At 42.2% G+C, this 13,807-nt stretch overlaps 1 long non-coding RNA gene across 1 annotated transcript; it reads left to right on the forward strand.

Annotated features, from left to right (window-relative positions):
* Window positions 1-12,458: 12,458 nt before the first annotated feature.
* LOC308309518 lies at window positions 12,459-13,774 on the forward strand. The gene is made up of 3 exons (XR_013963415.1): window positions 12,459-12,636; window positions 13,182-13,412; window positions 13,656-13,774. It is a non-coding gene; the product is annotated as an uncharacterized lncRNA (long non-coding RNA).
* Window positions 13,775-13,807: the final 33 nt, after the last annotated feature.

Genomic DNA, 13,807 nt, shown 5'->3' on the forward strand with positions numbered 1-13,807 from the left:
TACTATACCAGCAGACAGCAGTTGCCTCTTTAACCACATTAGCCCCACTGTCCACAAGTCAGAACCTTAATGGTACTGAAGTTTCTGACATTTTTGAGACCCAGTTACCAGCCCGGTTCGGTTCGGATTGGGCTGACCCAGGGGGTTCCGAGAGGGGCTATAACCACATCCACATTGATTCATTCATCAAATGGGCTATGGATTATGGATATAGATTTTGGATACCTTTTACTACTTTTTGGTGCTTTGGGTTGAATTTTGAATGCAGGACTTTTATGTGTAACAGAATATTTCTAAAATACTGAGTATTAAGTATTTCTCTCTTTCACCACAGTCACAGCCATGTCAAGCGCATCACCATCATAGCATCCTTGTTTATGAGCTCATGTTTTACAGCAGCAAAACAACACTTCCAAGTTCAAACTAGGTTCAAACATTGCTCTTGAACACTACCCCGATAAATTGGTTCTTCAGAGCCAATCAGCGCGCAGTATTCAGGTCAGGTGACGCCAGCAGCATGGCAGCCGCTGTCTTTGTGTGCTGTCTGCAACGGAGAAACTTTGTCACAAAAGTAATATTTAAATCTTGAATGATGGTTAATGTTGAACGTCTTTGACGAAGACTCGATTTCCGCGATGTTCTCTCATTCGGGACATGAAAATAACAGGAACGTTTATACGTAAATCACCTGAAATGTCTGAAGGAATCTAGCTCGCAGTTTGTAAACAACTCTGCGTACCTAAAATAGAAGATTTACAAGCCTACAACGCGTCTCATCGGAACGTGTTGTGAGCTTGTAGATCTGCTATTTTAATACATCGCTTTGGTCTTTTTCAGTCAGCAGAATACAGAAGTGGACAAGTGGTGATAATCTATGATCTATTCCTAGTTTTGCCTTCAGTCACACTATAATTTACGTTTTCTAAGTATGATGATGGAATGATAGATTTATGTTAACCCTTAAATTGCTTTTCTTTTGAAGGTTGTAGAACAAAAACATACATTTTCTAAACTGAGAAGTTCCAAATGTTAGCCCAATGGGAATCTGAAATAAATACATAATTTTAAACAATTTGTCAGTCATCAAATATCAATGTCGTATTACTAATTCAATGAATACTATGACGTACTCCAAACCGATATCGCATTCATAATTGTTACACATTTTAAATGGAATACTGAATTTTGCCCACTATGCTTATGTTTGACTTTTTTGTGGAATGTTCGCCTATTATGATATGCCAGCATTGCCCAGAACAACAGGGTTCATCTGTGTGAAACCTCTCTCATAGTGGTTCTCAAACTGTGGCTTGTGACCCTGAAGTGTCCGATTTGCTGTGCAATGACGACCAAAGCTGCATTTACATGGCAAACGTCCATTGTATCTTTATTGATTTGCCCTTGTGTGTTCCAGGCCAGGATGTGCACCGCTGTCCTAAAGGCCAGTGGCAGTGTGACGATGGGAACTGTATCCCTCATGCCTGGCACTGTGACAAGCACGGCGACTGTCCGGATGGCTCTGATGAACTGGACTGTGACGGTACCACCCGGCTTTACTTTTTACACCAAAACATTTCCATCAAATCTTCCTTAACCCATTAAGACCTGAGGCTGATTCTACTTAATGTCTTCTAAAGCATAATTGTTTTCTAAAAATAAATAACTTCTTTCTCAAACTTTTTTCATGTCAAGGAAAAGGTCTCACCCAAATTAAATGCTTTTGGCCACCGACCCCCATCTGAAAATGTTTTGTTCCTGTGACTCCCAGAAGCAAAGATTTGAGTTAGAAATGTACCATTCAGTCTTTCTTTTTCTTTGAATTATATTCTTGACTCGTATTGTTGCTTGTAGGCCTGTATTACTGATCTACTGTAATTAATTTGCCACATTGCTATAATCTGTGTAAATTGTTTCAATTTACACTTTAGCATTTAACAGGTGCTCTTAGTGACTGTCACTTGACAATGAACATTAAGCAAGGTAAACGCATGCATCACCAAAACCAAGAACCTAGCATCAGTCCAAAGTTCTCTAAACAATATATTTTCAAAATAAAGATCTGTACATTGAACCAAGGATACTAAGTAAAGTAAACGATGAACCTAGCATCTGCCTAAATAACATGCCATCTAGATTTGACGTGTTGATCACGAAGACCTAATGTCAGAGTTGGTACCTCATCTCGTATGTTGGCAGGCACCCAGGCGAAGTGTGGCCGCGGCCAGATGGCCTGCGTGGACTCTCCAGGCTGTGTGAACCGGTCTGAGCGGTGTGACGGACATCACCACTGCTTCAGTGGTTCTGACGAAGTCAACTGCACCCTCACCGTCAGCTGCTTGGACTCTGACTGGACCTGTCTCAACGGACTGTGCATCTCCAAGGAGCTCCGCTGTGACGGAAAGAACGACTGTCTCGACAAAGGCGGCTCCGATGAACTAGACTGTGGTACGATGATGGATCTCCCCCACACTCCTGAGTGTTCATTTCATTCTGAGAGTGTATAAATGTCACTAAAGGAACCCGTATGTGTCCTTATTAGTATAGAGGTTAACCTCAAACAAATTGCAAAACTTTTTTAGTTTCATAAATATTTTGGAAACCACATATCAAAAGTCCTAAGAAACCCCAGTGGTGGAACATTAACAAGCTACATAAGGCACAATTTCATTCTGCTTTAAGTAGCATGTGAAGTGTCTCAAACTAGGCGGTATTCATGATTCTTAATCCTTTGCAAGCATTTGTTTTGCTCCTTGGGCTAAAAATGGCCATAGCCATCATCACAAATGGGATGGTTATGGTTTCTAGCCCATTGAAGCCCAAGCCCCTTATTATCCATATGGTGACATTTTGTACACATGGAGTTACAGATCCGCAAATGTGTCCATTTTATAGTTTATGTAATGACATGTACAGTAGATAATGCAGGTTTTTTAATGCTGGCCTATTCTGTAGTGTTTTACATGCAATCTATTGTATGTTAGTATTCTGTGTGAATTATGCACGCTGCACTGCAACATGTGGAATACATGGAATATCAGACCCTGCACTTAAAAGGTATTTTGCTGTGAACTATCCTTGAACATGTAATGGCTACCAAGTTGCAACACAAGATTGATCCCCAATGTAGACACTTCTACTTTCTCCTTGGTCTAATTTTTTATCTTATTAAATCCCCCAAAAGGCGTGTGCCGGTAGACTTCTTGTTTGATTGGTTGTTGTTTTTGATGTAATGATCAGGGCGTTGTGCAGAGGGTGGTCTTCGCTGTCCAGAAGGAACGTGCGTCTCTGCTCAGGAGAGATGTGATGGCAAAGCTGACTGTTCTGATGCCAGTGATGAACCAATCACCTGTGGTGAGGCTGTTTTTTACTCTGCTTACGTACTGTATCTTGAAGTATTCTCTTGTGTAAATTAAGTGCATGGCAAATGCATCGCCATTCGTAACTCTGACGTTGTCTGTGTTGCAAGCTGCATAAACGCTATCTTTAACCAATCCGTATGCTAGACTATGTTGACACAATACAAATGTTGCATACATTGATTTCGAGGTTGTCTCTTTTACTCTTCCATTGAGGCATTTAGACCCTGGTAGTACTGCCTGAAGTGCAATGCCTGGTCAAGGGGGGATTGCCTCGACTGAGCACTATAAATATCGTCTGTCATGCGGAAGAGACCAGGTGTCTCGGTTAACAGTTATGGATTGCAGATAATAGGATTTGTACAGTATAAAAGAACTGTTGAAGAAATCGTATTTTCCCCTTCCTTCCTGTAGGTGGCATGTGCTCCGTGAATAACGGTGGTTGTAGCCATGTGTGCGTGGATGAGCCGTGGGGCGCTCTGTGCGCCTGTCCACCTGGCTATAGGCTGGCCGTCAATGGAGCGGTCTGTACAGGTCAGTGCGGCGGGGACATGACCACCACATTTTTATGGACTTGGTGTACCATTGTTAAATTATCTTGTAGGTAAAAAAACCAAACATAGTGTATAGTTTAAAAATTGGCTATGTTTTCCTTTAAATGAACCCTCAGATTTGACAGTGTAAGTAGTGATTAAACTGTGGATTGCATAGACTGTGCAGATCAGTAATCGAGTGTTTTGGTATGTTCCTTCTGTTCAGATGTGGATGAATGTGCCCAGCCGTTTCCTGTCTGCAGCCACTACTGTACCAACACTGTGGGCTCTTTCTACTGTGACTGCAAACCAGGATTCAAACTGAATGGAACCATGTGTCTAGCTACAGGTACGTAAACCAGGCTTCAAACTGAATGGAACCACGTGTCTAGCTAGTAGCTACAGGTACACAAACCACCGAACAATCGAACCACCTGTCTGGCCACAGGTGCTGGAATTGTAGCCGACTGCAACACCGCATAGGAAAACCTTGTTAACAAAAAAAATCAATGACCCTTGCTACATGATATTTCTTCGCACAACATTTTATATCCTGTTCTTAATAAAAACGTATTTGACAAAAGTACAGTGTGTAAATATTTGTATACACCATATCTGTGTTGCCAGGTAATCCTGTGATGCTGCTGACAGAACGGAAGGGGTCCATCATTCTTTTAAACCCAAAGTCCCAACGGCTTATGCCCCTCACCGTCATGGTTGCTACCAACCCTGTGTGTCTGACCTATGACCTGGTCCGAGGCTGGTACTACTGGGCAGACTACAAGGGAGCAATTCTCAAGTCTAATGGACGAGGGATTGTAAAGGTCTTCATGGGTGAGACAACATCAATTATTTGACTGCAAACTTTGACCAGGTTTAAAACCAATAGGGAAGAAACGTGTGGTTGAGATGACGGGAATGCAGTTTTCTGTCAGAGCCGACCACTTCAATATAAGACAAAATACACACAGGAAGGCGTGCATAATCAGACCCTGAGTGAGGCATACTTTTGCTTCCCCCGCAGAATACTTAGAATAGAGCTTGAAACTATATTTTTCTCAACCAACAGGAGAGCCTGGGATTAAAAGCCTAGCTTGTGACTGGCTGAATGGACACCTCTATTGGACCAATGAGAAAACGCACACCATCTATATGGGATCACCTAATGGGAGCCACTTCACTACCGTGCTGAGTAAAGACATCCGCCCACACGAGCTTGTTCTCCTCCCAGTAGAGAGGTAGGTTAAGGAGCTTGTTCTCCTCCCAGTAGAGAGGTAGGTTAAGGATCTTGTTCTCCTCCCAGTAGAGAGGTAGGTTAAGGAGCTTGTTCTCCTCCCAGTAGAGAGGTAGGTTAAGGAGCTTGTTCTCCTGCCAGTAGAGAGGTAGGTTAAGGAGCTTGTTCTCCTGCCAGTAGAGAGGTAGGTTAAGGAGCTTGTTCTAACGACCAGACCCACTTCTGGTCCGTTAGAATGGTGTACTGCAGCTGTCGATGCAATCCCTATGAGAGGCATCATAAAATACCCTAATTTCACTGGTCTATTACTGAGGCTGTATCGATTTTCTTTTGTGTTCTAATAAAGTATCCCATATGTTTGATTTGTCCTTTTCAATGTCTCATACCTGCCATCACAATATACAACCCACAATGTACTATAATATACTCAATCAGTGTGTCAAAAGTGCTAGCATTGTACTCAAGTGAAAGTGATCGCACGGTATATACGTCACGGTCGCATCCCTTGATGTTTTCAATATCCAGATTTGTTTGTTTTTTATGCTTTGTATTTGTGTAAAATTATCCAAACGGCATCTTGCAAGACTATTAATACTCATCTGGAGAATTCACTAGGTAGTTGAAAATGTAACTCCTCCATTTAGCTGGGTTATTTTCCCAACTAAAGTTTATTATACAAGTTAAACGATAAAACACACTGTCGGAGCTCTGCAGTAGGTAGAGTATATGTATGTCTCTCTCTCTGCCCATGACATAAATGTTCAAAATATCAGGTTCTTAACATTATGGGTAACTCATTCAAGTGTTAAATTATGAAATACATCCTCTATTGAGAAAACAATATGTTGACAAAGACAATTCATTCATTTGGAAACTTATTTCTATTTGAATCAATAGTCTTCAGTTCATTTCATATTATTTTAAAAGTAGGCTAACTACAGTTGAATTTCAATGGACTTATTTGGGCTGGCCTGCAGTACAACATACTAACGGACCATATGTGGGGCCACTGTCTCATTTGGGGGCGTGGAATTTGTAGTCCCAGTGTGTCTCTATAGGCAATAAGCTTCCGTGGCAAAGGATAAATTGGTTAAAAAAAATATCCCATTCCAATTTCCCTTGCACTGGCATCCACTGGTTGGAATCCCCGACCAAGCCAAATGAAGCTGGATCAAACCCCTAGTCTCTGTAGTGGTGATGGTTGTAGTTGGTGGCTATTCATTGAAAATATATTGAAATTGTGATATTGATTTGAAGTCATATCGCCCAGCCCTACTTTGACTTATCTTTAAAGGAGAATTCCATGCTAGAAGGCTTTCTTACCTTTTTATTTGTAGTTGTTACGTCCCCACCAAAGAGGTGCTAGTGTTATTTTGTGCAAAAGTGCATTATTGGCTATTTCCCAAATTCTTCGTGCTAATTCGCTTATTTCCATCAAAATAAGTAGTAAAGTGTTCCGCTTGTGATACTATTTACATTATGAAGAGGATATATTTTAAAGATTTTTGAGCGATGGAAATAAGTGAATTGGCACCCTAATGCCCCATTGAATTCATTGAGGGCTTATGGTATGGGAAATGGCCATTAATGCGCTTTTGCACAAAGTGACACCTGGACCCCTTTGGTTGGGACACAACAACTACAAATAAAGTTAAGAATGGGGTGTAAATCCATTGTCATAACTCCTTTTCCCTAGCTCCATGTTCTGGATCAACGCAGGCCCTGGGAATGCCACGACACTCCAGAGGTCTTGGATGGATGGTTCAGAGGCCAGCACTCTGGCAGTCCTCACAGCTCAGGATCCTCACAGCCTTACTATAGACGTAGCAGCCCGCAGGCTTTACTGGCTCAGTGTCCTCAAGATGGTGAGTCTATTGGAGGAAATATTATAGATTATTGCACACGGTGCAATCCTGACTGTCTGTGTAACTCGGAGTGTGTAAAGGGTAATTCTTTTACACATAGTACAGGCTCTGTACTAAATGGAAGTACTTCTGGGTGTCCAGAAGGTGGTGTACTTTCTTTCTTTTTCTGTGGTCAGTTTCCCATAGCTGCATTTGATTGGCTTGGCAGCAGATTTGAACTGGAAACATTATGTAAACTGTATGTTTCGTCTTGTACTTACATATATATATGTGTATATATAAATATACTGTATATGTATATTAATTGAAATTAATTGTATACGATCACCATTTGTAGTGTGTGTTTAAAACTGTTTCTTAATGGGGGGGGGACAGCCAGCAGCTCTGACTAGGTCCTTGGTATATTGAGTATTAACGGATGTGATCGAACAAATGACACATTTCCAAGCTGTACTTTGAGGAGTTTATCTCATTCCCTGCAGTCTTTGGAGACGGTGAAAGTGGATGGGACTGGTCGTTACTCCTTCACAGGAAAGCTAAGTAGCAAACTTCCTGTCGCCCTGGCTGTCTTTGGAGACTGGATTTACTGGAGCGATCTAATCGGGGTGTGGGCTGCACCCCAGAACCAGCCAGACCACAAGATCTATCTCGAGAACGTCCGGTCACCTGTGCTGACCGTTTACCATGAGCTACAGCAGCCTAAAGGTATTGTGGATGATTAGATCATCATAGAGTTGACGCTTTCCCCTCTACACAAATCTTTTTGGCAAAAATATCGGATGCCGCTGATCAGCTATTTTTGCTGAATGTCCGCTTATATTTGACATGTCCAGAATATGGATGTTTGGGTTCTTGTGGCTAAACCTTTTTCTTTTCAAATGAGGTATCTAGAATTATATTCTATTGACTACTTATGTCTATGGCTCTATCTGTGTAACTTTACCTTTATTCTAATCTGTAATTACTAATCTGTAATTTTTGTTTTATGAACTAGCGCCTTCTGCATGTGAGAAGTCTCCATGCCAGCTCTGTCTGCTGACCAAAGAGAACCATGCTGGCTTCAGTTGTGCATGTCCCAACGATCAACTACTGATGCCCGACAGGCCATGTGATTGTAAGTTTCAAATGACCGTTTCACCCACACTATTGCCACTGCACGTATACTGTACTGTTATAATCAATAGTGGTGGGTATTGCCAACAACCTCACGATCGAGTCCTAGCCCGCCGATTTTCTTGACAAATATATTGTCAGTTTAAACAAAAAGCAAGGAAAAAATAAATGTTTTCATGGATAAATGCAAAAGAGATGTACGTTTGTCTTTGCTAGTGCTTTTTGTTATTCCTGGGTTAACGGGTACCCGTCGCCCATAATCCATCTCACCCTCGTTCTTTTCTGCCGAACGCTCCGTGTGGTAGTTATGGTATTTGTTTTACTGAGAATAATTTTAGAAATAAGTTTATTGTTGGGCATAGTTTTCCTGGGTTTAAGTTTAGGAATAGGTTAGGTTTAACTGTTTAAGCATAATTTACTTGGGTTACTTTAGGAATACCAGGCTGAGCAGTTCCGCCGGCTGTACGCCCGGTGCAAGTTGGTAAAAGGGCGACCATGTTGGTATTCATTCCTGGACTACAGGACAAGGGGTTACCAACCTGTCCTGTAAGATACAGAATTATCTTATGTTCGTTTTGAACCAATATGGGTTTTATTTTTGATAAAACCCATATTGATATTTGAAGAAGTAAAGTAAATTTGTCGTAGGACCTTCCGTGCCTTTATGTCTGTGCCTGCTGGCTGCTGCAACTGCACTTTCCGCTCAGATGTATAAAGTTCTCTTAAAGAAGAAACATTTCTGAATTTCCGAAATAATGCATTAAAAAGGGATATTTACTTGTGAACCATAAAGATCCTGAACCAGTGTTTGGGAAGCCCTACCATAAAAGTACCAAAGTGATCGAAATGAAAATCTACCCCCCAACCATACAGATCCAAGGTTTCTATATGGGACCCTGAAGGCCATTCACCAGTTGGAGTTCAAAGGCAGCAAGGTGGTCCAAACCCTGGTGTTCTCCCCCAAAGATGTCCTCGTGTCCTTTGACGTGGACTTCTACAGAGACTGGATCTACTGGGTCAACGAGACTGGAGAGATCAAACGCACGCCATTGGCTGACACCCAGGATAAGGCTGAGCTCGTCCCAACCATTACCCCTGGTAATTAATCTGTGTTGTGGATCTTGCTTCAGGCTCATTTTCTGCGTTTGTGTCTGCCATGGCTTTCTGTGGGGTTTTTTTAAGCTGCAGTCCAGAACATAATTATTTAAAATTTGTATGGTAGAGTATATTGATGCAAATAACTAGCAGTTAATGGAACCTCAACCCCTGCAGTGGGTACTAGAGGTCGTCTCCTTATTGTATTGTACTGAGAATAGGCAGGGCACCTAGTCGTTAGTAGCACTCATACTTATACCCGATAGCCCAGTATCTCCTTTGAATCCTGGGTATTACAGTTGCAATTGCCTCTCTCCAACAGGAGATGGCATAGATAGGGATTGTAGCTTCCAATCCATTTCAGTTCCATTTTATTATGGTGCCAAACAAAAACAAGTTGATTCAAGACTAGTGTGCAGAGACCAGACCACCCGACTTAATCACCCCTACCATTAAACCCGATTCTTTGTCATTTTAGTGTTTGCCATTCAAAAATATCCGACATACTGTACAAGCTCACAAGTTTGTACATCTGCTATTTTTGAACAGGTTAGAAAAATCTTGAAAATGTTTGAAAAACGTTGAATTATTTTGAATTGCAAAAAGGTTTTGCACCACTGATTTTGAAGGCAGGTCTTAATGGCTTCAACATCTGTATTGTTTTCTCTACCCTGCTGCTCAACATCTGTATTGTCTCTACCCTGCTGCTCAACATCTGTATTGTTCTGGTCTCTACCCTGCTGCTCAACATCTGTATTGTTCTTGTCTCTACCCTGCTGCTCAGTCTGCCGGCTACGAGTGGACCAGAAGAGTGGCGCCCTGTACTGGATGTCATGTGATCAAAAGTCGATCGGCGTCACCGTGCCCGTACAGGGTCGCCCCAAGGTGCTGTACCGTACGTCCGGCGAAGTCCGGGACATGTACGTGGACTGGCTGAGGGCCAGGCTCCTCTGGCTGGAGGCGGACCGTGTTCTCAGCATGAGCCTGTCGGGAGGTTCCACCACGGAGGTCCTCAAGCTGGGAGGAGACGTCCATGTCAGGATGGCCTTTGACCTGCGGGCAAACAGCCTTCTCTGGCATACAGGAAGTGTTGGTTAGTAATACAGAATTATTTTTCTTTGTCAGTATTAAACTTATGTATTAATGTCTCAGTACATGCATAGAATGTGGCTCAAAGTAGATTACGACCTTAATTATCAAACATTTTATTATAAGGCCATCAATTTCATACCCTTTCACAACCTCCCATTTGCTATCTCTGGATTATCTGGTTTTCTTGGAAGTTTTATGAACTTTGTACTGATCCAGATTACAATAACACTCACACCACAGCTCTCAGTAATGTGATCCAGATTACAGTAACACTCACACCACAGCTCACAAATCCTGAGCATTCATTTACCCTTTTATACACAGATAATTCAATTACGCTGAGGCCCCCCCAAAAATCTGAAAATCAAAACGTTCCCTACTTTAATTATTTAAATGACATACTGATGACTGTGCAGGACTGTCAACCATGAGTCTCCAGAATGGAAGGACCCACCTCACTGGCGGAGGGTTGAATATATTGGGATCAGTCGTGGCCGCTGCAGAGCCCTTCCTGTTGTCCCTCTCTGATGACGTCAATGACCTCACCCTGTGGGACCGGAGGGACAGGAGACGTGTCGGTGGCAACGTGCCTCTGGATGAAGTGTTGGAGGTCATGGTCTCCTTGAAGGACATCAAACCAGGTCAGGGTCTGAGTTTTCCACCAAAATTAAGATTTTAATTTGTTCATTTTATTTATCATTATACACTTGTGTGAATTTGTGAGGTGAGGGGCGCTCTTATCATCATACATCATCACATTCCGTGCTCAACCAATCAAATCATCACAAATGTGGTACACATTCCGTGGTCAGCCAATCAAATCACAAATGGTGGTACACATGGTGAAGCAGCATTCCACCATTATGCACCACAAACCTGGAATAGCATTCCAGGTTACATTAGAAAATCCCCAACCATAGCTGTTTTTAAGTCAAATTTAAAAATGTATTTATTTAACATTGCATATCCCAATTAACTGTTTCTATTAAAGGTGGGAGTATCTGTTGTGATGTAATGTAATTGTATCTATTATAATCTGTATTCATTTTAAAGTGCACTGTTGCACTCTGTTTGTTTTTATTCTGTAAAGCACTTTGAATTGAGTATGAAAGGTGCTATATAAATAAAATTGCCTTGCCTTACACAGGCCTGGGCCATGGCTCAATGGTCCAGGCACCTTGGCTGGTAACCCAGTCTGGCAGTGTGCCACGGGTTCGACTCCCGATCCCGACGGCCTTTACTGCATCTCTCTCCCCATTTCCTGTCAACCTACTGTCTGTCCCTCCATAAAAAATAAAAGGCGAAAGCCACAAAAAAACATAAAAAAAGGAAAATGTGGTACACACACTTTGTAACTCAAAAATTAACATTCAATGTGAATGAAGTTAGTCCTCTCTTTTATCTCCAGGGGCCTTCATCTGCTAATATTAAGAAGTTATAAAGAGCTAGATGCATATTTTGTAACAATACTGTTTAGCTGAACTTGATGAATCAGATTATGATTTCCCTTCCAGGAAAGAACACGGTCATTCCAAAAGTTCCTGTTCAAGATGTCCAGCCTCCCATGGCGCCAGCTTGCACCAGTCCATCGGTTCTCTGTCCTCGCTCAGAGGAGATGCAGCTGTGCATCTCCTCAGCTCAGCTTTGTAACGGTCATAAAGACTGTCCTGATGGCTTTGATGAGCAGAACTGTGTGAAAAGATGTCCATCAAGGGGTAAGCCCAATATAATTATTAGCATATTTATTTAGAGTAGCATTACAAATTTGCCAGCATAAACATCCCTGTCCTCAACATTACTTCACTTATATTTGTTTGAAACACCTTCATTCTTATGTTTGAGAATAATTCTTGTCCGTATGGTGCATTCTGACTAATGAGGGGCTGTGTCCACTAGAAAACATATGAGCATTTGTCAATTAATTTCCTTCCAAAATACTTGCTTGAGATCACTCACACAATGTGAAACAAGACCATGGTATTTCTCATCACTAGAACTGAGTTTGAGGAAAGAGTGGTGTATAATTGTTAAATGCACCACCAGATCCAAAAGTCAAGTCCAAATGTTTCCATCCTCTGTAGACGACTTCCGCTGCAACGACCGTAGAAGCTGTGTTTCCAGGCGTCTGGTGTGTGACGGTCGATCTCACTGTCGCGATGGATCGGATGAGCGTGACTGTGCCTCTATATCTGCCGCTCCGTCTCGGCCAGCTGCTCCGTCCCAGTCAGATGTTCTGAAGTGTCGTAGAGGCTCCAGACCATGCAGAGATGGACGGGAATGTGTTCTGTACAGCCACGAGTGTGACGGCGAGACTGACTGCCAGGATGGATCAGATGAACAGGATTGTGGTGAGCTGTCTTAACAGTAATGTTGGGGAAATTAGTTAGTGAACTTAGTTGTTCGCTTAATGGTCTTGGATCTGTATCTGCTGTTTAGACACATTAAGCTTGTGAATAATACTATGTTCGTTATTTAATGGTGTGGATCTCGTACGTCATGTCGCCTGTTAATTATGTCATCTGTGGTTATCTGTGTTATATTTATTTGACATGGACATCAAATCACAGACGGGTGTTGCAAATGAGCACTCGTGCTATATACACTTTAAGAATGCATCCGGTTTGTCCATACGTCAATATTTGGGCAAGCTCCCAGTTAAATATAAAAGTTAACTAATGCAGGGACTAAGTGGCATACTGGCTGCGCATGTAAGACATTTGACACAGTTTGGTTCAGTGGTTTGCGAGATTGGCCTTGGACAGTTTCACAGATGGACACATTTCTAAATCCATCGCCTCCTACAGAGCATGAAATGCAATACATCTCAGTTCTTTAGTCTATTTCAATGGAATGATTTGATTATCATTCCTAACGGGTGATCTACGGTTTCTAGACAATTCAGTGACTGGAGCATCACTGAACGTCCCCTCATCCAGTCAATCCCACCTGCCAGATACAGTTCCTACCCAGCCTCTCACCACCGCCAAGCCAAGCTGCGTCTATCCTTCTTTCCTGTGTCCGGGGTCATCGTTGTGCATCTCCTCTACCCAACTGTGTGACAAGAAGAAGGATTGTCCTGATGGAGCCGACGAGAAGAACTGTGTCTCAAAGTGTCCTAATAGATGTAAGTTGTAATGAAGGCGACGCCTCAAATATTTTCTGGCTGCAGTTGCAGTCCAGAACTTAAAATGTATACACATTTATTTGAACCAATCTGTATGGTTGTCTGTTTTTCTTTTTTTCTCCTATTTCAATATTATATATTGTTTCAATATAACAAGGTGAAGCAGAACTCATATTTCTGTGGGCACTGGGCAGGAATGTTACTGTACATCGTTGTCCAATTCAATGTTTCCATCCTCTGTAGCCGACTTCCGCTGCAACGACCGTAGAAGCTGTGTTTCCAGGCGTCTGGTGTGTGACGGTCGATCTCACTGTCACGATGGATCGGACGAGCGTGACTGTGCCACTATATCCGCCACTCCAGCTCGGCCAGCTGCTCCGTCCCAGCCTTTTCTG

The sequence above is a fragment of the Protomyctophum bolini genome (genome assembly GCF_963924005.1).
Source record: "Protomyctophum bolini genome assembly, chromosome: 22".
Classification (NCBI taxonomy): domain Eukaryota; kingdom Metazoa; phylum Chordata; class Actinopteri; order Myctophiformes; family Myctophidae; genus Protomyctophum; species Protomyctophum bolini.